The sequence below is a fragment of the Neopelma chrysocephalum genome, unplaced genomic scaffold (genome assembly GCF_003984885.1).
Source record: "Neopelma chrysocephalum unplaced genomic scaffold, ASM398488v2 Primary Assembly neopelma1_72, whole genome shotgun sequence".
NCBI classification, from domain to species: Eukaryota; Metazoa; Chordata; class Aves; order Passeriformes; family Pipridae; genus Neopelma; species Neopelma chrysocephalum.
This window is the reverse complement of record NW_020897732.1, coordinates 425,370-446,862: the sequence shown is the minus strand read 5'-3', so window position 1 is coordinate 446,862 and position 21,493 is coordinate 425,370. Positions and strand designations below refer to the sequence as shown.

Sequence of the window (21,493 nt, the reverse complement as noted above, 5' to 3'; positions counted from 1 at the left end):
TGGTGTATTTTATTATATGAAAAACAAACCCATTAAGAATAGATCCAGACACTGGAACAGCACCAGGAGGTCCCACACCTGGGCCAGGAGCACAGCAGAGCACAGGGACCCAGTCCCGGGAGGACTACATGTAATATAAACATTGAGGATTCAGAGTGAAACAAAATAGGATGATCAAATCTCCAGCAGTAGAAGCAAATCAAAATACTGTTTTCCCATTGTACCTTTTAAAGAAATTTTCAATAAACATTAGAGGAATGTTGTCCCATTACCACAAGACATTTGGATTGCAGTGAAACAACATGGTTCACTGGTGGCATGTGCATTGCACGGAAGGCATGGGGTTGAGAAATTAATTAATTAGATTTGCCAGTAGTGATTTCCAGGCTCGGACAAACAGCTGCTGCAGGTTACTGCTGTTCCCCTGTGCGCTGAGCTACCCACTGCTACAAAGGTCCAAACAAAAAGCGAGCTCATACATCCAGCAAACAATTTTTAACAAATTTCTAGAGAGGAGAGGGTGTGCATGCAAGGGTGCTCCAACTCAAAGACTTGAAATACGTTAGCATAATAAGTAAACAGAAGCAGGAGGAAGCCCAACGGCGCAAACGGTAATTGTGCCACGAGCTCTGCCTTCGCTTTCCTGCCAAACCCTAACACATTCGCAGAGGCTCAGCGGCGGACCCCGCGGAGATCCCCGCGGCCCGCCCGCGCCGCGCCGCCCTCACGCCCGACCCCCGCGCCCCGAGTGGGCTCCGCAGCCGCCGGACCCGGACCCGCCGTCACGCGCCCCCGCGGGGCGGGCCCCGCCTCCGCCGCGGGCCAATCACCGCCCCGCCCTTCGCGGCCCCTGCCGCCGCCAGCCAATGGGACGCGGCTCTGGAGTGCGGGGGGGCGGTGGCGCGCGGCCGTTGGGCTCCGGCGGCCCCGCCCCGGGGGGCGGCTCCCGGCGCGCCCGGCCCGGCCCAGGCGGCGGCGGCGGCGATGCGGAGCCGGAGCGAGCGGAGTCGCGGGTAGACGAGCTGAGCCGAGCCGAGTCCAGCCGATCCCGCCCGGGAGGCCCGGCTGCAGGTACGAGCCGCAGCCCCGCAGGGGTCCAGGGGCTGGCGGGGGTCGCGGCGGGGCGCTCCGAGCCGCCCGCGGGGCTGCGATGCGCCGTGCCGGGGGGACTCCTCGCGGGAGGGGTCGGCTGGCGGGCGAGGGGATGCGGCAGGTGCCGGGCTGAGGGCGCTCGGTGCCGGCGCTCCAGGGGGGCGCCGGTTCCAAGATGGCCCCCGCCCCCCGTCCCCGGGAGCCCCCCAGGAGCCGCGGGGGCCACACCCCCGCCCGTGGGGCTCCCCCTGCGGGGGCGGCTCCGTGCGGGGTGCGCTGGGTCCCGGAGCCCCCCCCCCGCCGGCGATCCCGGCCGGGCGTGAGCGGGCGGGGGAGCTCACGGTGGATCTAATCACGGCGAGTGCCTCGGCCGTGCCCGGCTTTTAAAACCTGCCGGGCTGCCGGGATTCGTTGCGCAGAGCTGGCTCTGGCGAGTAATGGATGTGGCTGAGCCATTAAGGGACACCGCGCTGCGCAGCCGGGCTCTGGAGACCTATCAACTGCGATTTATGGGGTATCGAGGCCGGGAGGCGTTTTTATGAATTGGTTGATAACAGCTTAATTCACCTGTGGAGCTAGCTCCTGTTAATGCCTACATTTAATCTGTGTGGAGCAGTAAACAAGTGTTATTAATCTGGCTTGTTGCGTGTGGATGATGATATTTGGTGTAGGAGCTGGGAAGAGCAGCAGGCACCTTTGAATGCTGCTTGTGTGCTTTCACCTCTGAATTCCTAGCTTCGTTTTATTCAATCTGTATTTATAACAAGCTGCCTTTCTGCATTTCCGGAGCTTTTTCATTGATTTGATTTCTTAAACAGCTCACCACATCTCTGCCTTTCCTTCCCTCTAAATAAACTGTAGATAAGTTGCAGGTACAGTAGCTTTCAGTGACCATAGAATCTTCAAGGTTGGAAGAGACCTTTACGATCATCAAGTCAAACCATCAACTCAGCACTACCACTGTAACCTTTAAATCACTAAACCATATCACCCAGCACCGGATTTCTTCCTTTTGAAGAAGACTGAACCATCTGGACAGTGGTGATCAGCATTTTTAGACCTCATGGCAATCTTCAGTAGCTGAATTCAGAATTTATTTTTTACAGTTAGGGTTTTTGTATGTGGTTCAGAGTTCTTATTTTAAGTTTACTTAGATCAAGAGCCCCATTTTAATGAGGCGTGTTGTTTTGTAGGTGTTCATTTTCAAATGCAGTAATTAGAATTTTGGTATGAGGTATTATCATCCTTCAGGTCTCTTTTATGAAGGGATGGTTACATCTTGGACATATTTATAGAAATATTTTACTTAATTTACAACTAGGTCATTCACTTACTAAAAGTATTGCTTGCTCTTAATTGATGTGGATGATCAAATCTATAATCTTACTTGGAATCAACATTGGCATTTTGCTAGATGTTACTGTTTGGATTGAGTAAATTTTTTTTGTATTCAGGGTGTGTGATTGCATGTAGCTTCTAAAAACTGTCTTAAAGCAATAGTTAATTTAGGGTTTGGGATTTAATCTTGTAGAGCTAGGAAATGAGTGAATGAGAATCATCAGTTTCAACTGTGCCTGCTTATTCATCAGTATGGAAAGGAGTAAAGCAGTAATCTAAATGGTGATAAGTTGATTTAAATTATTTCAGACATCAAATAGCTTTGAACTTTATTGTGTATGTGTTTATATTTACATGTGTACACTTAAAAGGAGCAGAGGAAGTCCCAGAGCTGCCAATTGCTGTCAACTGGCAAAGTACATCAAGGAAGGATTGTTTTATGTTTACTCTGTTCCTATTCTCTTCTTTAGCCATCCACTAGCAGTCTTTATTAGAAAGAGGATACTGTGTCAGATGGACCTTGAACCTGAGTTAGTATTGCATTTTTGTGTTTGTAATAAAATGTTTTCTGTGTAGTAACATGCCATTAGGAATTTAAATTGGGCAGGTGTCAGAGCTGTAAGTTTTTAAGAATACAATTTAAAAGTCAATACTAGGTGCGGGGAAAGCAGGCTAACTTATCTGTAATTTTGTTAACATTTTTAGACATCCCAAGTCCCGATAGGAAGTGGTCACATGTATGTTTTCTAAGTGGCAACTTCTAGTCCTTTCCCGAGTGCCCTGTGGGAGCACTGTGCTTCTCATGAAGATGATGTTGTTGAATCTGCTGCAACTCCCGTCTGTTGTTATGATGTTGCAATGTTGCCCTTCTCTGAAACTACAGCCTTAGTTCTGCTTTCCTGCACTGAATCTCCCCTTTTTGTGTTGCAAGCACCTGGGCCACCTGTGAGCCTTTCATTTATCTCTAGCATATGGAAGGGAGCACAGAAGGGACCTATAAAAACTTGTTCAGTCACATCTTCCCTCTAAACTGGTTCTTCTACATTAAGCTTTACTGTGGAACTTGTATGATAATAAGTAAAAGCAGGAAAAAAGTCCAGTCTTGCTGCTAGCAAAGTGTCTGTTAGTTGTCTTCCAGAGTGTCTTTTGGAAAGTTGTTGCAGTGAGTTAAGCACGTTTCATCATCTAGAACTACATGAATTATGTGTAGGAGTCTTGAAAGCTTTCCACGTAGTTGTGCTAATGCACTTTAATTCCAGCCTGTGGTGTATATACTCTTCCTGACCTCATCTCCTGAAAAGTTTTCATCCTGGTTGCTGCTGGGTTTTGTTTATTAAGGAAAAGATGCAGTATACTAAATTGTCCCTTCCTAATTTTTAGTCTTAGAAGTATAATAATATAGCTGAATTTATTTATACCTGCTTTTATTTATTGTGGGCATTTATATCACAAGTGATATTGCACTTATCTAATACAGTGCCTTGCCCTGGATTACAGAAATAGAGAGACATGGAGCAAACATTACTTAATACACTTCAAATAACTTTTACACTGCAGTATCCCTAACATCCCTTGACAGCTCAGATCATTAGCTCTATCCCATGTCATGTTGGCTGTATGGCAGGTCTGAGATCTGATGCCACATTTTTATATTGTACTGAACCGTTTTTGAGCGTTACCATGAAGTATTCTTTAAAATTCTTTGACAAGTGAGTTTCCAAAGACAGCAATAAATGATAGATACATTTACATGCTCTTTATTTTAGCTAGCAGTTTTGCATTTAGGGGAAAACCAGCAGAAAGCAAAAATAAGGCATGTCTGAATATGCACAAAACTTTACTTTGATGTTCTTGAATATCTCAGTTCATTATGCTTAGCTACCAAAGAAGACAACTTGGATTTTCCCCCCACTTTGGTAGGCTGACAGATTCCATGTGTTCTTAAGCAATGGCATTAAACAGACTGGCCTTTGGGACTCCAGGTTTTGTCCTGAAAATGTTTTATCAATCTGCATTATGAATCATGGCTGGAACCAACCTTACCTCCCAATTACAAGTTCTGGAGAAAAGATGAGCTGCTAATATATGAGGGTTTCCAGTATATTTAATCCTTTGCTGAGTGTTGGTGTGCACAGCTAGTAATGGTCTGGACGTTACTGCTGACTTTCAAAGCAGAGTGATTAGCTATCAAGAAGCAAAGAAATGAACATCTTTACTACAAGCATGAAGTCACAAGGTGTTTTTAATATGGACCCATTAAGTGCAGTGGTAGAAGGCTTATACCTAAAATTTTGTACCAGAACTTGCATATTGTTCACATATAAAATGGAATTATATGTCTGAAGTCTTACAGATGTTTGTATGTTAGATAAAACTTACTGGTACTCATTTTGAAATCATTATTTTGCTTAATTATTACTTTAAGAACAAGTTATCTGGGACAGGCCTGGAGGCAGAAGAGATATGAAACTTGAAATCCTCTTTCCCCACAGCTTAAATAAGTCTTTTGGCTTTTCTTCTTTCTGTAGAGCTTCGTAGAGAGGCAGTTGTTGGAAAGTTAGCTATTTTAAACTTATTCTCCCAACATGTAGAATTAAAAAAATGAAAATATGTAGTATTTCCAACACTGCCTAGAACTAATGCCATATTAATATTAGCCTTTCTTTTTTCTTTCAGGCTCCATAGATTCTCAGCTTCGTAATCTGGAAAATGCGTATCTTGAGCCCTTGTTTGAAGTGAAGACAGTCCATCCAGGTAAGATGGACTGGCTACCTTATGATGACTTTTGCTCATTGTTTTCTGATACTGGACTAGGCTGTTGCTTGTTTTCTGCAGTTCTGAACAGTGTGTGGATTTGTATTAAAGACCAAGAATAATTTTAATATCATGCTTATTATCAATAAAAAAGCTGTGAAACAGTGTTGTTCCATTATTTGGTCTAAGTATTGTGTGTTGTCTGATTGTGTTTCTTTATTGTCTTGTAAAGAAAGCCTCTTTTTTGAGTTAAGAATGACTAAATTTTCTTGTTATTTCATCATGTATGATAGTAGAAGTTTTGAAAAACTAGGGAAGTATTGCAAGTACAGCCAATGGTCAGTGACAACCTACTACAAAACATGTTGCATTATAAGTTGTGTGACAAGTTTAGATGTAGAGTACAACTGCTTCAGAGCTACTAATTGTGGCTCAGAACTTGGAAATGTACACATCCATTTATACGAAGAGCACAGAAAACCTTTATTGCATTCATAATGTATTGTTTGATGGATTGAGCTTGGCTTTAGCAAATGAAGCTGTTCCAAGAGGAACAATGTAGTTTCAGATATGAAATGCAGAGCTGCTGTTTCACAGACAATATGCCATGAATGCTATTTAAAGAAACAGACTTGACATTGCTAATTACACATAGGAGAGTGAAGTATATTTATTTCACACATTACATGTGGCCGAATCAGAAGCTTCAACTGGCAGATGGAGAGGGTTTTTTTGTGTTTTTAGAAAACACCTTGCAAGTTCAGCTGATGGAAAGCTTTACTTTTTAATCTCAGTTCAGAAGAGCTGTAAAACCAGAACTGATCTAAGGAAATAATCTTGAATTTCTTCTTAGAGGTTTGACAGATACAGTAATGAAGGCTTTCAGTGGTTTAACAGATACTGAGATAGAGGTTTTCAGTGAATAGCTGTTCATGAGCAGTTAATTATCTCGTAATCTGGGTCATTTGGTAAGCTGTGAACACAGTTAACTTTTGTGTTAGGATTGCATTGTGAGTGAAATGTGTGGAGGGGGGAACGCTGAAGCTGCTTCATCTTGAAACTAGCAAAGCTGGAGGTGATCAAAATCAACTTCTGAATGAGCAGCTTGCTGTCTTGTTAAGGAGAATGAAGGCTAAAGCCTAACGAGGCTATGAAATCTCTGCTCCAACTCATATCTAAAAATCCTTGCTCCTCCCCTAATGCTTTCCCGGCTACCAGCCCAAGGCAGTTACTGCTGCTCCCACCAGGACAAACAGCAGCCCTTTGTTAGCTGCCTTGCCTGGGGCACACCCTATCCTCGCTTTGCTGCTGCTCTCTTGCCATCTGGGGATCCGAGAGACCCTGAAAGGAGCCTTTTGCTGCCTAATCTCCGAGGTTAACTGATTACCTCCAGTACAGGTACAGCTGACCTGTAACTTCAGTCCCGCTTACTGAAGTTGTAACATTTAATTTCCTGTGGGGAAAGGAACATCCAGTCTGTACCACAGAGGTGTTGGAGGCTTCTTATTCTAAGACTGGTTACTTCTCCAAAGATGCAGATCTGTGGCTTTAACAATATCAAAATTATATGTGCTAGAAACTTTGTCTTGGTATTAAGAGGACACTACAAGTACCATAGCACAGCAAGTCTGACAGTGCCCTGGCTAAGCTGCTTCGAAAGCTTGTCAAGTGTTTGAAATATGATACAGACAGTGACTTGGAGCACCTTCCAGCTGCCTTGACCAGTCTGAGCAAGGGTATCGAAATGGCAAATAAACCTCAGAGGATAAAACTGTGAATGGCATGCTTTGAGCCAAGTGCTGAAGGGTGCCTTTGGTCCCTCATCTGACTGCCGTGAGAGTCATGTGTCTGGGTCGTGGGACCTGGAACAGGTCTGCCAGGACACCCTGGGTGCTTCCCAGGGAGGACCGTCCAGCTTCAAGAAATCTTGATAGTTAAAATGGAGAGCAAAAATCATGTGCAGCAGCTGAGTACTGAGGCAAGACAGAAGTCAGTCATCCGGCAAACACATTTTTGGATCAAGTGTAGAAAAGACAGATGTTTTCCTTTGTTTAGAACCATGGCTACAGCTAGCAAATGTTGTAGTTTCCCTCTGTTCATTTGTGCTGGAAGATACTGCTTCTAGTGGATGGTGGGCATGCTGGCGCCCAGATTGGAGGAGAAATTGTCACTGGAAATAGCAGATTTCTGGACTGCTACAGTGGAGGAGAATGTCTTCCTTGACAGTTAAATGTGCAAAGTTCTGCTGTGAGTGCCACAAAGGGAAGGATTCACAAGGCAGCTACTGGAAGACCATATTGACAACTGGGAAAAAGTTGAAAACTTTATTTTGCCAGCTGTAAAGACTTTTGTTTCCCAGAAGCTGCAGAAACTGTTCTCTAACACTATGTACTGTATTGAATATTATTTTACTTCCTGATTTCATGACATATGCATTTTTTGACATACTGACATATTATGCATTTCATGATATATGCAATAAAGATAATCAAGATTCCTTCTCATTAGGGCTTTTTATTGAACTTCTTCACATTGTTACGTGAAGACTGTTAAGTACCTTCATTTCAAAAGGAAGAAATCTTGGAATGGGAGTAGAAGGGTGTTAGAAACCAACACAGAAATTTGTCTAAAAAGAAGAATCTTTAACTGACATGGCTGTGGAGGAAGGGTTTAAATATTTTAGATATAGCTTTTCTTTCCCAATACATGATATAAAAAGTAATGTGCAGACATTAATATAACAAATATTTGAATTTTGGAAATAAACAGACCCACATGTTCCACATAGCACAAGAGTCTTAGCTGATACCTGTAAGGAAAGGTTTGCAAACTCAATAACCTCACCGTAGAACCTGGTTGATCTGCTAATTACATTTAATGAGTCATAGAATACCAAGGAAACTTAAGAAACTTTGCCAAATGCTATTTTTCTTTTCATATTTGGAGCTATGTCGGGTGCGAGTGGTCCAAATCATTACTGGTTGGTTTATCATCACCATAACTGACTGAAAAAAGTACAGAGAAACATAATAACCAACCTCGGTAATGGGAAGATGGGTAATCTCGACCCAGTAACTCTATACCAGTGGTTTGCTTCTGGCTCAACAAACCAAAGGTGGTGTTAGATTTTTCTTATGGTTCAGAATTAAAACATCCCCTAGGGAAGATAGATTTAGGAAAATACTCTCTTTAACTGCTCTATGAATAGAGGCAGACAGCAGTTGTAACACAATGTTTAATTCTGTAGCTTTGTTGTGTAGGTGGACATATGTAATCCATGATGGCTCTTGAATAAATGCCTCTTCATTAATGTTGAATTTCCATTTTGCTCTCCGGACTTTCACCTTTGTCACACTATTTAATGAGTTCTGGCTAGTGGTTTTGACTTGCTGTGGGTGATAGCAAATTTGAAAGAAAATGGCGTATTCTGGTTTCTTTGTTCAAGGACTGAGCGCAGCATTTTAAGTGCTGCTAACTTAAATCAGGGAATTAAATGTCCCACCTTATTAATTCACTTATTCTGTCTTCTCTAAAGCTTTCATCTAGCTTTGATATAGCATTAATATTTAAAATGCATGTATCAGTTCAATAGACACATACATTACTTATCAAGACACTGCAGCTTATTAAAACAAACCTGCTGTCATCACAGGTAAAAGTCTCTAGAATGACACATAGTGCCAGCAGGTGCATGGTACATTTTCACAGGCTGATCAGTGGGGATGATGGAAAAAACAGAAGGTTCTGGATGCCCCATCCCTGGCAGTGTTCAAGGCCAGGCTGGATGAGGCTTTAAACAACCTGGTCTAGTGGGAGGTGTCTGTGCCCATAGCAGTGGGGTTGGAAATAGGTGATCTTTAAAGTCCCTTCCCAAACCATTCTGTGATTCTAACTGTGAAAAAACACCGTCTTGATAATATGAATGGAGTATCTCCAAGTTCCTGAAAAGAAAACATGCATGCACATTAATATGGTCTAAGACTAACAGACCACAGTAACAGGGAAGTGTTAAGTAACTGGACCTTCTGTGGCTGTTTAATTTCCATAAACAGTTTCTAGTATGTCAGAGCAGCTACATGTTTTAATTGAGATTTCTTACATTTGCCGACATTGTGAAGTTCTAAATAATAAGTTTAGTTCAGTTGTCCGAAAGCAAATCTCATCTTATGTGTGATACATTAGATGTTAGACATTTGTTTAGCTGCTAGTTTGCAGCTCATAAGGTCACTCATCAGTGGAATAAAAATAAGAGTGTGTCCTTCTTCCAGTGCCTGCAGAGGAATGGTCGGAGCTGCTGTGGTGTCTGCAGGATTCCAGCACGTGTTGCTCCTGGCTCCCAGGCTACACTGACAGTGTCCTCACTACAGAGGCCAAAAGTCTTCATCCCTGTCTTTGCAGGGCTGCTTCTCACTCACTGGCTGTCCAAATTCAGATGCTGATTTCCCTTATATTTAGGTGTGCACTTGAGAGGACAGTGAGCAAAGAGCTAAACTTTCCCTTTGTGCCCTCTAATTTAGTATGGGCCTTATGACCTATGTGCTGGCCATCATACATAAATGAAAGGCATACTGTTCCCTTCTTCCTCTCTCAAGCAGGGTTTGGTTTTGATTCTGCCTTAACAAATGTTAATGGTTCTCTACTGTTGTTCCTTATATTATCTCCAGAATAATGGAAATTATGTGTATCTTCCTCTGTATATATTTTGCTGCCTTTAGAAAAAAACAGATTTCTCCATACTTCTTGGAATGTTTTCTAGAGACATTAAATGATATATTGTTCTGAATTAGTAAGTAATAATACGACCTTTTCTTCTCGAAAACTCATTCTTGAGTGGTATGCCAAGATGTTATCTCCCCACTTGAATGCTTGACTAGAGATATGAGATTTGATATGGGCGTGTGTGACAGGCACACATAGCCTGCCTCCCCAGCCGAGAAGTGAGAACATGCCACAGCCTGACTGAAGCCTCATGTCTAGTTGTCTTGTGCTGAATGTTGTGGTGTTTTTTACTATGTTACAATGGGAAAGGTAATCCAAAATCTAGTGTTTACATGTTGCAGATCCACTCACAAATCTAGAAACTAGAAGTTACAAACACATGGGAAGCTACAAATTTTCTTTTCTTTGTAGTTAGATTATTTTTTTTCTGGGGTTGGATGTTTTTATGCATGAACTCTTTCTCATATGCACATGTACTATACCTAAAAATTCTTTCATGGCGTATGTACTCAAGTACAAGGCAGCCCTCACTGCAAGGAGACTGAATGTGAGTAGGTGTGTGCATCTGCAGCTGTTACCAAGAGAAACATTTGACCTTGAGTTTCAGATAATTGTTGCAGCAAACCTCTCTCACTAATGAGTCTTCCCACCTCCCTTGGCAGCAAAACTTTTCTCAGGCCGAGGAAAAAAAGCAAAAAGAATGATAAGGTGAAGAAAGGAAGGTGTCAGATGCTTGCCATTCTTTTAGTAGAATCAGCACATTTCAGGAAAAATTCTTCCTGAACTTCTCTTGGAAGTGAACAGAGTAGTAGTATTGTACCCCTGGAAATAGTCATGGCTGGGCTTCGCGAACGAAGATTTGGGAAACGTCTCTACCCGCGTTTGTTGCAGACGCGTTGGTGGCTAAAAAGGCCAATACGAGATAGGCATGTCCGGTTGCAAAAGGCACAGCAGAAAGACTCCTTAGATGGTATATTCTGCAAGGCTCGATTCTTTCTGCGTTGTCTTTTCTCCTCAAGGATGATCCTGTGTGCTTTCTCAAAAGCATCAGCTGCGTTATAGATGGTGTGTCTCCAGGCCTCCCGATTGGAGGCCAGAGTAGACCAGTTATGGTGATCAATATGGCCAAGGCTGAGATGTTGTTTCAGGGAGTCCGTGTATCTTTTCTTTGGGGCTCCTCTCTTGCGGCAGCCAGTGGCAAGTTCACCATAAAGTATTGTACCCCTGGAAATAGTAAAACTACAGGAAAAGCTCATCTAATCCACTGGCTTCTACAGGAATCTTGTAACAAAAGAGGGATGATAAAACTTTGAATAAAAGCCTCTTTCTAAGGAGTCAAGGTATGAGCTATTTGGGTCACCAAGTAAGAAACTGGCTTCAGCCCTGTCATGAACTGATGTAAAGGTACCTCTGTCTTTGTCAGTGATTTCCCAGTCAGTTGCACTGTCACGGGGCACAGTGTTTGTTCTGTTTCCTTTTCTTTGTTAGACAAGACTGAAGAGAGAACAAACAGTATTGTCAGGCTGGCTTGGACTTCTTGTAATAGTTCCTTACGTGATGCTGAGACCTTTCTTCCATGGGGCTCAACCAAGCTGTGTTCTGGCAGTCACGCTGAGGCAGATTTCTTTCTCTGTTGCGAGTGTCTCATCAGAGGGTTCTTGGTCTGACTTTTTTTCATGGCAGTCTTTGGCTTGTGACTTGGCATGGGATTGTACCAGCTCCTAGAATGTCCTATGTAGTTGTATAAATTTGGAATTAAATATAAATGAAGAAAGAAAAACACCTTTGCTAATAAAAACTGCAAGTTTGTGTGACTTTATCAGCCTGAGACTTAGCATAAACAACTACACCTGAGATCCAGATTTTGGACACAAGAATTCCCCCAGTCATATTTCCAAGACAGTATTTCAGAAAGTATTGTTTGAAAATAATATACTTAAAAATGGTTGTGCTACTTGGGACACAGGATTCTTTTGCTGTCATTGCAGTGACATAGCAAAATCATTCAGGCTGGAAACCAACCAGGGGTGAGTGTAGGAGAGTAATCAGAATATCTGACAGGGAATTCTGTAAATTGTCTGTTAGTGCAGCTTGGAAGAAGCATAAGACACAAAGTGAGTGCATTTTGAGATGGGTGCAACTCTTAACAGCTGTGTGTTTTGTGAGTGCTTTAGGTTAGTTTTGTGTAGACACCTTTTCTTTTTGTATGCTTTGCAGTGCTTACAGTTTTTATGAAGAGTTCAATTTGTCTATTTTAATACTTAGCTAAGGTAAAGGCCTTTTGTGATACAAAATATTCTTGCTAACTTTATTCCAGTTTCAGGTAAGTTTGTGCAAAAATTAATTACATTTCAAGCAGTTTTTTGCTTTGTTTACAATTGTTTATGATTTTGTAATATTTAGAGGAATGAAAACCAGATCAAGTAGATTTCATCCTACAATTTATCTACTTTTGTGTCAGACTGCTAAGTATCAAACTTTAATTGTCAGAAGCCATGTATATTATTATATGGTTGTAGTTTTGTATTTTGCTGTCTAATTCTATGGCAAAATGATCAAAATGGTCTATATAAACAGTTAAGATAACTGAAATTTATCTATTAGTATCCAATATATCCCTTTCTGTATGTGATGGAGAGAAATGCAATTAAAGTTGACATGAGTATTCCCACTTTGTGGTATTAGCGAGATCAGCTCGTGGATTACGAGGAAGCTGTACATAGGCCAAGAAGCAGAAATCCATGTGTTACTCCCAGATGAAAAATGATCAAAGACTTGAGGTGGAGTTGCAACAAGGATTTGAAAGTGGTCATTTGAGCTTGGCTAAGGACCAGCTTGCTGAGATTAGTAGGGTAGGTCAAGTAAAACGTGTCCGCTTATTCTCAGCAGGACTAACGGGAAGTCTTTGGTGGTATCTTCTTTCAGCATACCTTTTTTAAACTTGTCTGAATTATGCAGTCATATGTCTGAAATATACTATAAATCAGATCTGCAGGCTCTCATAGAGAATAAAAGTGTATGTTTTTTTTGATGACAAGTTTAAAAAAGGACTGGTATTCTAGTGTAAGCAGATGAACTAAAATGGTAGGAAAATGCTGGGGTGTGATATAAACAAGCTGAAAATGGATTGTAATGCTTGTCTTGCAGCTACCATGCTCTGTGCTTCACTAAGAAAATAAAGCTAAGAAAATACAGATTGAGATTAATTTACATAAACTGTATGGCTCAAACACAAGTTTTATTCCCGTTCTGAAAAACTTTTCCATGGGCTTAACCACAATAGTTTTGCAAGGGATAGTGATAGGAGAAATCAACCAAAAATGGAAATACCTTTGAAATCTAAATTTAAAATGAAACTGTGTGTCGAATAAGGATAAATTATATACTTTAGATCTGCTGATAGGAATATAAGAGCTGTTATACTTTCTTCAGAAATGACCTAGACAGGATATATAGGAAAAGAGAATAACAAGTATCTGTAAAGCAGCCTTTGTTTTGGTGTAGCAGTTTAACTGTTAACAAGAATTGATGTCAAAACTTTTGTGACTGACAGGCTGTGTCTGGACCATTAGTTTTATAGCAGCCAAAGAACCTGTTCTAAGAGTGTGTTTTGCATACTATTTTAATAATTGGATTTTGGCTATTATGGCCTAATCAGGTATTGAATGGAAAAAAAAATATTTCCTGTAGTTTGCTCTTTTGTGCTGGCAGGCAATTTCCTTGAGTGTCCTGAGCTTGTGTGTGACTAGAAGTGAATGGTCCTGTTTGCTTTGCTTTTGATGTACAGCTCCTGATGAGCTCGTACTTTCCCCTCTTTTACGATTCACTCAGTTGTTGCATTTCAAGATGAGCCTTTAGAAGAGAACAACAGTATGTGTGAGAAGCAGATGGAGCCTATAGGCCAAAGACATTTTGCAGTTTGTCTTCAATTTCAGATATGTAGCAATAATAAAGGTGTAAAAATCCCCCCGTAGCCAGGCCTGTACCTGTTTGTGTAAAACAGCCTCCTAGCCTGAAAGACTTGTAGGGGCAGGTAATAGTCTTTATTTAGACCAACTTCTATACTTTGTTCTGTGTATCTTTACATATCAAGCAAGTTGAAAGTCTGGTGTGCCTGAAAGACTGTCTGCACTTTGAACTATAAAAGTTAGTCTAATAGAATGTGTTATTCCTGGGACTGTTTGTGTCTAACCAATTGTCTTAGGCCTTCATGGCTGCTGCAGTTTTTGTGGATAACGATATGAGGGCAGAAGTGGCCATTTGAACCTTTCAATAGCAAAACAGTTGACAGCCGGTATTGAATCCTCCTGCCTGAGATGAACATAGTAAGGATTGTAGCAAATAAAGAGGCTGTTGAGCACACTAGATGTGATATTGTTTTGGGTAAGATGATCTGCTGTGGGTGTGCAGAATGCTAGGGGTAATGAGGGTAGGACTGCCTGGTTGCATGGAGACCAAATAAGCTGATCTCTTTCAGATTTGGGAGCGAGTTCTGCATGAGAGGTGTGCTTTCTGCAGAGGGAGCATGGAATTATGAGAAGTGAGGTTATGGGTCTAAGACATCCTATGAAAAGATACTCTGTGAAGTTTATTCTTGGCAAAGTTTGTCCTGCTGTGGTATTAATATCTGGTTTTGCTATCTGTGGTGTAATTATTCTTGGGTATTGCTTGACAGATGGTTATATCTTAGAGTTGTATCAGAATGATGTTATTTGCTTGACAGTTATTGTTCTCTTAGGAACGTGGGACAGGAAAGGACCTGCCTATTCATCAAGTTTATTTTCATGCTCTTGTAGGCTTTTTGTCATACAGACTTAGACATATGGAGTGCTGTCTTAAAAGCAGCTGAGCCTTTTCTCCTCACTATTTTAATTAGAAGCCTGTTCAAATGCTAAATTGCCCTAAAAGTGAGGAAGCTTCTTACAGTGTTCAACCTAAATTTATTCATCATCGGTTGGTAATAACTTGTTCTTGTGCCAAGAATGTCCTTTTATTTTAAATAGATTTTTCTTATTGTTTTTAATTATCTCGGTGTGTTTATACATATCCCTTGCTTTTCTGCTCAGCTTTATTTTTGCTAGGCTAAGGCCAAGTCCTTGCAGCCTCCCTCAGCTTCTGTTGAAAGTAGAGCAAAATGAAGGTATAGGTAGTTGGAGTCTTTTCAGCTTTCACATAGCAGGTTTTTCCAGTTCACAGAGAAGGGTGTGTCTTATTCTTTGTACTATTGCTGATAAAAAAAAGTGAATAGTAGCTTCCTTGTTATTGCAGTGCACAACAGAAACACAAAGATAGAAAATTTTGTGTTTTAAACTCTGAAATTGTCTTCAAGTAGCAAGGTTGTTCAAACAGCAGAGACTCGTGGTATATTCTCTAATTTAGGAATGCAGGCAATCCTATGAAAGAGGTGTTGAAAAGTAGGCAGATGTTTGATTGCTTCAAGTGCCTGGGTTCTACTTTGTTTTTTTTGTTTTTTTCCTTAGGCTGCTAAATGTTCAGATGAGAATTCTGTGGCTGATCTATGCACAGACAAACTCTTTGTGCATTTCAATGAGTTACTGCTAAGATGTGTGATCAAAGATAAGTCAGACCTGTTACAAAGGAATCAAAACTGGTATTATGTTTAAATATTTTTCTGACTAATATTTATAGACACTTGCTACTTGTAAGACTCAATAAATCAATGTGCTCTTCAAAAACTTATATTCTTAAGATATTAAAGGAAGATGTAAAAGGTGGATACATTTTGCAGAATTTTAGAAAAATTTTAAGAAAATTTGAAGAAAAAATAATTTGAAAAGGCTTGAGTAGGAAGACCTGACCTACTTTCTTCCCATTTAAAATCCCAAAGGCTGTTGTGTTTGAAAAAATAAACCAAACACTGTTTAAAATGCAGTGGAAGGTTTTATGTCCCAGGTTTAAGAAAGAACATAAGCCCTCTAATGTTCATAAAGATTAGGCTCCTGGCTAAGAAAGTATGGAGGCAGGGATCTAAGGACCATGTGATGGCGAGATTCTGATTTCCTGATTGGAATTTGAAATCCGTAATGTGGAGTGCTGGTACAGTGAAGCTGGTTGGTAGGAAACCAGGGTATACCTTAGACATTAGTATAACCCTTATATTAATCAGAAAATAAATTCCATACTCATGTCTGCAGTTTTATCATAGGAAGATGCTTTTGGTACCTATCTTATGTGTACTAGACCAGCAGTTAATTAGCTGGTTAGTCCAAGAAGTAGGAGGGCTTGTTTCTGCGTCCTTCTCAGCCTGAGGGATCTCAAGCCCACATTTTTTTAGGTAAGTGATCTAACCACCAGATTGCAGGTTGAGACTTCTTGCCTACTGTCTCAAATCCATCAACATGCATTTCTGGCTGAATTATGGAATCATTGAATTGCTAAGGTTAGAAAAGATCTCTGTGATCATCGAGTCTGACCATTAACTCAACACCACCGTGTTCCCCACTAACCCATGTCCCCAGGAGCCATGGGCAGTTCCATCAGGAAGGAAGGAGCAGTCCTGGGCAAAGTATCCCTCAGGCTGATGCATCAGATAGTCTCTGGAAACAGGGGTTCAGTTCTTTCTTTTCCAGGAAAGCAAGTTTTGCTACTGGAGAGTAGTAGTAGAATCAACATCTAAACAATCTGTTTTTATTCCAATTTAATGTTGTTAGCAATTGAGTACTATTTTCTACTTAATGTTTGACCAGAAAATTTTTTAACAACTTGAGATACTGTAATAAGAAAATGGAACAGTAATGGCTGTCATTGATCATATCACTTCTGGGCATGAAATTTGTTTCCTTTTTTAAACTCATATTTTTGGGGTTTTTTTTCGAAGTCAGACATTGTGATTTTGAATCTCGATACAAATAACCCTCAAAAATTGGGCTTCTACTGGGGCAAAATTGTAATAGAATGAAATTTAGCCAACTTTGTCTCTTAGCTTGAGTTACTTAGCTTGAAAGTGAGAAAAACTGGGAAAAACTTTCCTCAACGAAAAAATGAAAATAATCATACCAACTGTTGTTTTTTAGCTCAAACCTGCTAGATCTGGGTTTCTCAGTGTGAGAGGATGGTTGCCTTCATGCATGAGTGACTTCTTTAAATATACAATTCCTGGGTGCTATAAAGTAGAATTAATGAAAAACAGGTTGAACACTGGTATGATAGCACACTTCTGGGTTTGGCTGTAAAGCAGAAGGAAAGATGTGTGCACACAAGGCCATTGTGGGATTGTTTTTTGTGTCCTGTATTGTCTGAAATGTGAAGAAAGGGCAGTCTGTACATCTGATCTGCAAGACATCTACCTTAAAGTGGTTTAGTTTTCATAGCTGGCACAGTTCACAGCAAGGAGCACATGTGCAGTGTCTGAGATACCTCAACATGGCAGCTTCTGCCAAATTTCACTCATGTTTCCAAATGTAATATTATGCTTATGTCCTATCCTGTCTCTGGCACTGAATTTAAACAGCACCTGTTAATATTAAGAATAAATGAAGTTACTGTAATGTTGAGGATAAAGAGATTTTGGTGAAAGAAAATTGGATATGAGATTTAGATTTCCTACCTAATTAAATATTTCCAGTGGAGGTGTTCTACTTCAGTTTTATTTAAAAGTCAGAAAGCAATACTACAATGTTAGCACAAACCTTTTTACTTAAGTCTTCTTTCATGAGCTGGTATTTACTGATATTCAATTCAAATGCTTTTAAGGAATAACCTGAAACAACCTGGAGCACCAGTTTTTTTTCCCTGGGAGATAAGTGGGTTTTTTTTGAGAAGCTTGTTATTCCTCTGCATGTTGGCTGATTCTCATTTGCGTTTCAATCAGCTTTAGCAGAGTTGTGTAGCTTATTGGTGTTCCTCTTCAGTCTGACAGCTGAAGAATAGCAGATGTGAGTATGAACATTAGGCTGAGGCTTGCATTACAGCCAACAATAATTTGTTCTGGTACTCTGGAGCAGAAGAGTAAAACACATATTTCTTGCTGCTTCAACCAGTGAACATTGCCAAGTTTGCTGGGTTCAGTTCTGCTTTTGGATAGCATTGGAACTACTAAAAGCAGTACTGTGGATGTTACTGCTACGGGCAAAGAAGGGTAATGTTATTGATGCATAACTGTTTTTCTAACACTGCAGCTGCCTTTTCAGAATATTGCTTCAAAATAATGTGTTTTCTCCAAGATTGAAGAATATCTTATGGGCAAAAAAAATCTGTTCTGGACTTTACAACTGAATTTCTCTGAAGAGTTTTAGATAAAGGACCATGATCATCTAAGCATTGTTCTATTCTGGTGGGAAGAAAGAAGTGGGGGGGTGAAGGAGATGATAGTATCTTTATTAGGATGTAGGCAAGGAGATGACTGGGGAAAAGAATACTCTCTATTGCTGCTCAGAATGTACTGTGTGCGGCTCCTTGGATGGGAAAGGAGGAGCAACTGGTTGTCAAGGACCAAGAGATCCCCAGGAATCTTAAAGAAGTTGGGCATTGTCTCCCTTGCACTGAGAAATGTAAATAATACGACAGATTTTCCAAAAGATTAATTGTGGAAGAAGTTATCTGTGGAGAAGTGAGATGAAGGGGGAGAGCTGGTTGTGTTCCTTGATATGACAATTCAATACTCTCATCTCTTAATATCCATAATGGAAAGCACTTGAAACTATCAGAAAAGGAGGAGGAGAACTAGTGATTTTAGTTGAAGAACATTGATTTAGAAGTTCTTGAGAATGTGCATTTCTTTTATTGGAATTAATGGAGTAGAGGAAACCTGTCTCCCAGATTTTATGTGATGTTTCCTGTCTTCATTGAAAACTAGGCTTCCTTTAGTTTGATATACTTCTGCCTGGGTGTGTCTTGTTCAAATGTCAGTCTTAACTTAGAAGCTACAGAGGCATCCTCCTCAATAAATCATTACTTGAAAGTAACACACCCTAGGATTTTTTTTTTAATTGGAGTGGATCTTTCTTGACAGATATTATTTTAGGAATATTTTGCTGGAAGGTCTTCCTATTTTTTCAGTTGCTCACTCACTGGTGACATTAGAAGATGAAAGTATTGCATTAGTAGGTAATGAATTGTAATTTAAATTGAGGGAAGTAAAAAATCTTGTTTTTTATAGACCATGTTGAACTCAATGAAAAGCTAAAAAAGAGTATTATTAATAATAATATTAAGAATTATTATTATATTTTTGTGCACAAACCTAAGTTAAATTTAGAAAGCCTGAATTATTTGTGCATTGTTTTCCTAAATCAACACTAGCACTTTCACCTTTTTATGTGTTTGGGATGCAGATTGCACAATAATCTGTTCAAGACTGTTTTTTTCTACGTTGCCACCTTCCTTAAGATTCATTATTCTTACATATAGTCACTAGCTAAAACTGATTGCATCAATTACAAAAATATAAATTAAATTTTTCATTGCTTTCAATATCTGAATATGTCCTCATGGCTGGGCTTCACGAACGAACATTTGGGAAGGACTCTACCGACACCTGCTACAAGCGCGCTGGTGGCTAAAGAGGCCAATGCGAGATAGACAAGTCTGGTTGCAAAAGGCACAATGGAAAGACTCCTTAGGTGGTATCGGCAAGACACGGTTCTTTCTACGTTATCTGAATATGTATTGTCAACTTTAAAGAAATAGCAGTGTTAGATTGCACTGGGAAGTATTTTATTAGTATTATTACTGGTTTTCAAGTAAATTATTGGAAACTCTTAACTTGTAATTTTAAAAAGCACATTGCTATCTTGAATAATACAATTCATTCCATAATGTCATTACCATTTCTAAAATTCCTCTTATGTCCTTTCATGATTTTCTGTGAATGATACCATTGTTCTGTCACTCGAGCTCATAAACAGGAAAATATTTTCCAAATTCAGCATCATGTCAAGGCTATATTTAAGTGTTAGTCATTTCAAATCCTGTAATAATATCTGTAGGATATGTTCTTTCTTGGGGATTTAAACACTGAAAACATTTCAGATTGCCTAATCTCTTTTGTCAGGTACCGCAGTATTTGTCTGCCTTGTAATACACAACATCTGGTCCTGCTTCTCTCGGAAACACAATTCTGCTGCAAAGAATTTACAAGGCTGTTGATTGTATCATGTAATAATTTTTTTTTATTCTGCAGGATCTCTCTTTCTTACTGAGTTCTGTACAGGGCACCAGACCTCCCTTTGAAGTCCTTCCCTTGTCTACTCCTGTCCTGCCTGTCATTAACTCACCAGCAATCTGCTGATACACAGGGGTCCACCTCCAACCAGCCCTTAATGACTGCCTTCAAATCTTCAAATCTCATACAAAGAGAGTATTTTAAACCAGAAGGCAAGATGGACTCCAGCTTAAGAGTGATCTTGTCTTCTGCAGTGGCGTGCTGAGAGAAAGATCTCTGTATCTGTTGTGTAGAGCAGCCCCACAATCACGTCATGTAGCTGGGTCATTGTTTTCTGACTGCTCAGAGCACACAGGTACTTTGGATTTCAAGTAACCCGTGCACTGTAATTTTTAGGGTACTTACCTTAATTTCCGAGTTGCAGTTAAAACTCTTCTAGCTTTTTAAAGGTGGGCGGTGCATAGTTTGTTAGCCTTGAATTAGATCTTAATCACAAGTAGAATTTTGAAGGATCTGCCTTGAAAGTGTTGACCGAATGCACAATGTGCCCAGCCCAAATCTTTCATAGTCATGGGATCTGAACTCACAAGCTGCAGTGTTGGCTACAGATGCTAAGGGCTTAAGTGCCTGAATGTTTTCTTACATGGAACATAATTACTTTAGCAATACAAACAATTTCCACATTTAAATTAAACTGCTTTTTTCAAATAGTCAATTTGATCAGGTATGGAGAAAATAAAGACATGATTGTACTAGAAACTATGATTATATAAGGCCCAAGAAACAAAATAAGAACCAAACCCAGGAATTTTATAATTTGTTTCTGAACAGTTATATAAAAAAACCCTGGTTCTTAATTCTTTTTAGTATGTATAAACTCCTACCAATTTATATAGGAATTGGTCATAAATTTAACATAGGTAAGTGTGTAAGACAGATGAAAGAAGATGCATCTAGAGAAAGGCAGAAATAGTCACGTTTCTGTGCCTCTGTAAATATATCGGCAAAGACGAGACGTTCCAGTTCAAAACAGAATAAAAATGGATAGAAGTGCATCTGCAGATTTCTTTTGCGTCATGATGTCTGTGTATTAATGGAATTCAGCGAAAAGAAGGCAAACTTAATTTTCTAATTTCAGTGAATAGCTGTATTCAGCTTCCTATTGAGTAATCGCAGAAGGCATTTTAATGAGCATTCTGAATTCTTTATATCTTGGTTTTATCTGTTTTCTATTAGAAATTTACTGTCTAAAATGTGTTTCTTAGCACTTTTGTCAATATTGTATTTATTTCTAGATCAATTGAGAAGTGGTTGTAATGTGCAACTTGTAATGACTGACTCAAGGAGGTGTTGAATTTGAAGGACTTTATTATGTGATGGAGAGTTGTGGTTTAATGTGTGAACTTACTAAAATCTTCTTTCCTAAAAGGGAAAAATCTACTTTGGCAGAAACATCTTAAAGAAAGT

General features: G+C 40.0%; 1 protein-coding gene across 4 annotated transcripts in view; it reads left to right on the top strand.

Annotated features, from left to right (window-relative positions):
* Nucleotides 1-963: 963 nt before the first annotated feature.
* The window catches only part of MPP7 (membrane palmitoylated protein 7), a 152,894-nt gene continuing 132,364 nt past the window's right edge, over nt 964-21,493 (top strand). For all 4 annotated transcript variants that reach the window (XM_027686859.1, XM_027686858.1, XM_027686857.1 and 1 more), the window contains exons 1-2: nt 964-1,071; nt 5,107-5,184. The gene's annotated coding sequence lies outside the window, so the exon portion shown is untranslated. The remainder of the gene's footprint in view (nt 1,072-5,106; nt 5,185-21,493) is intronic.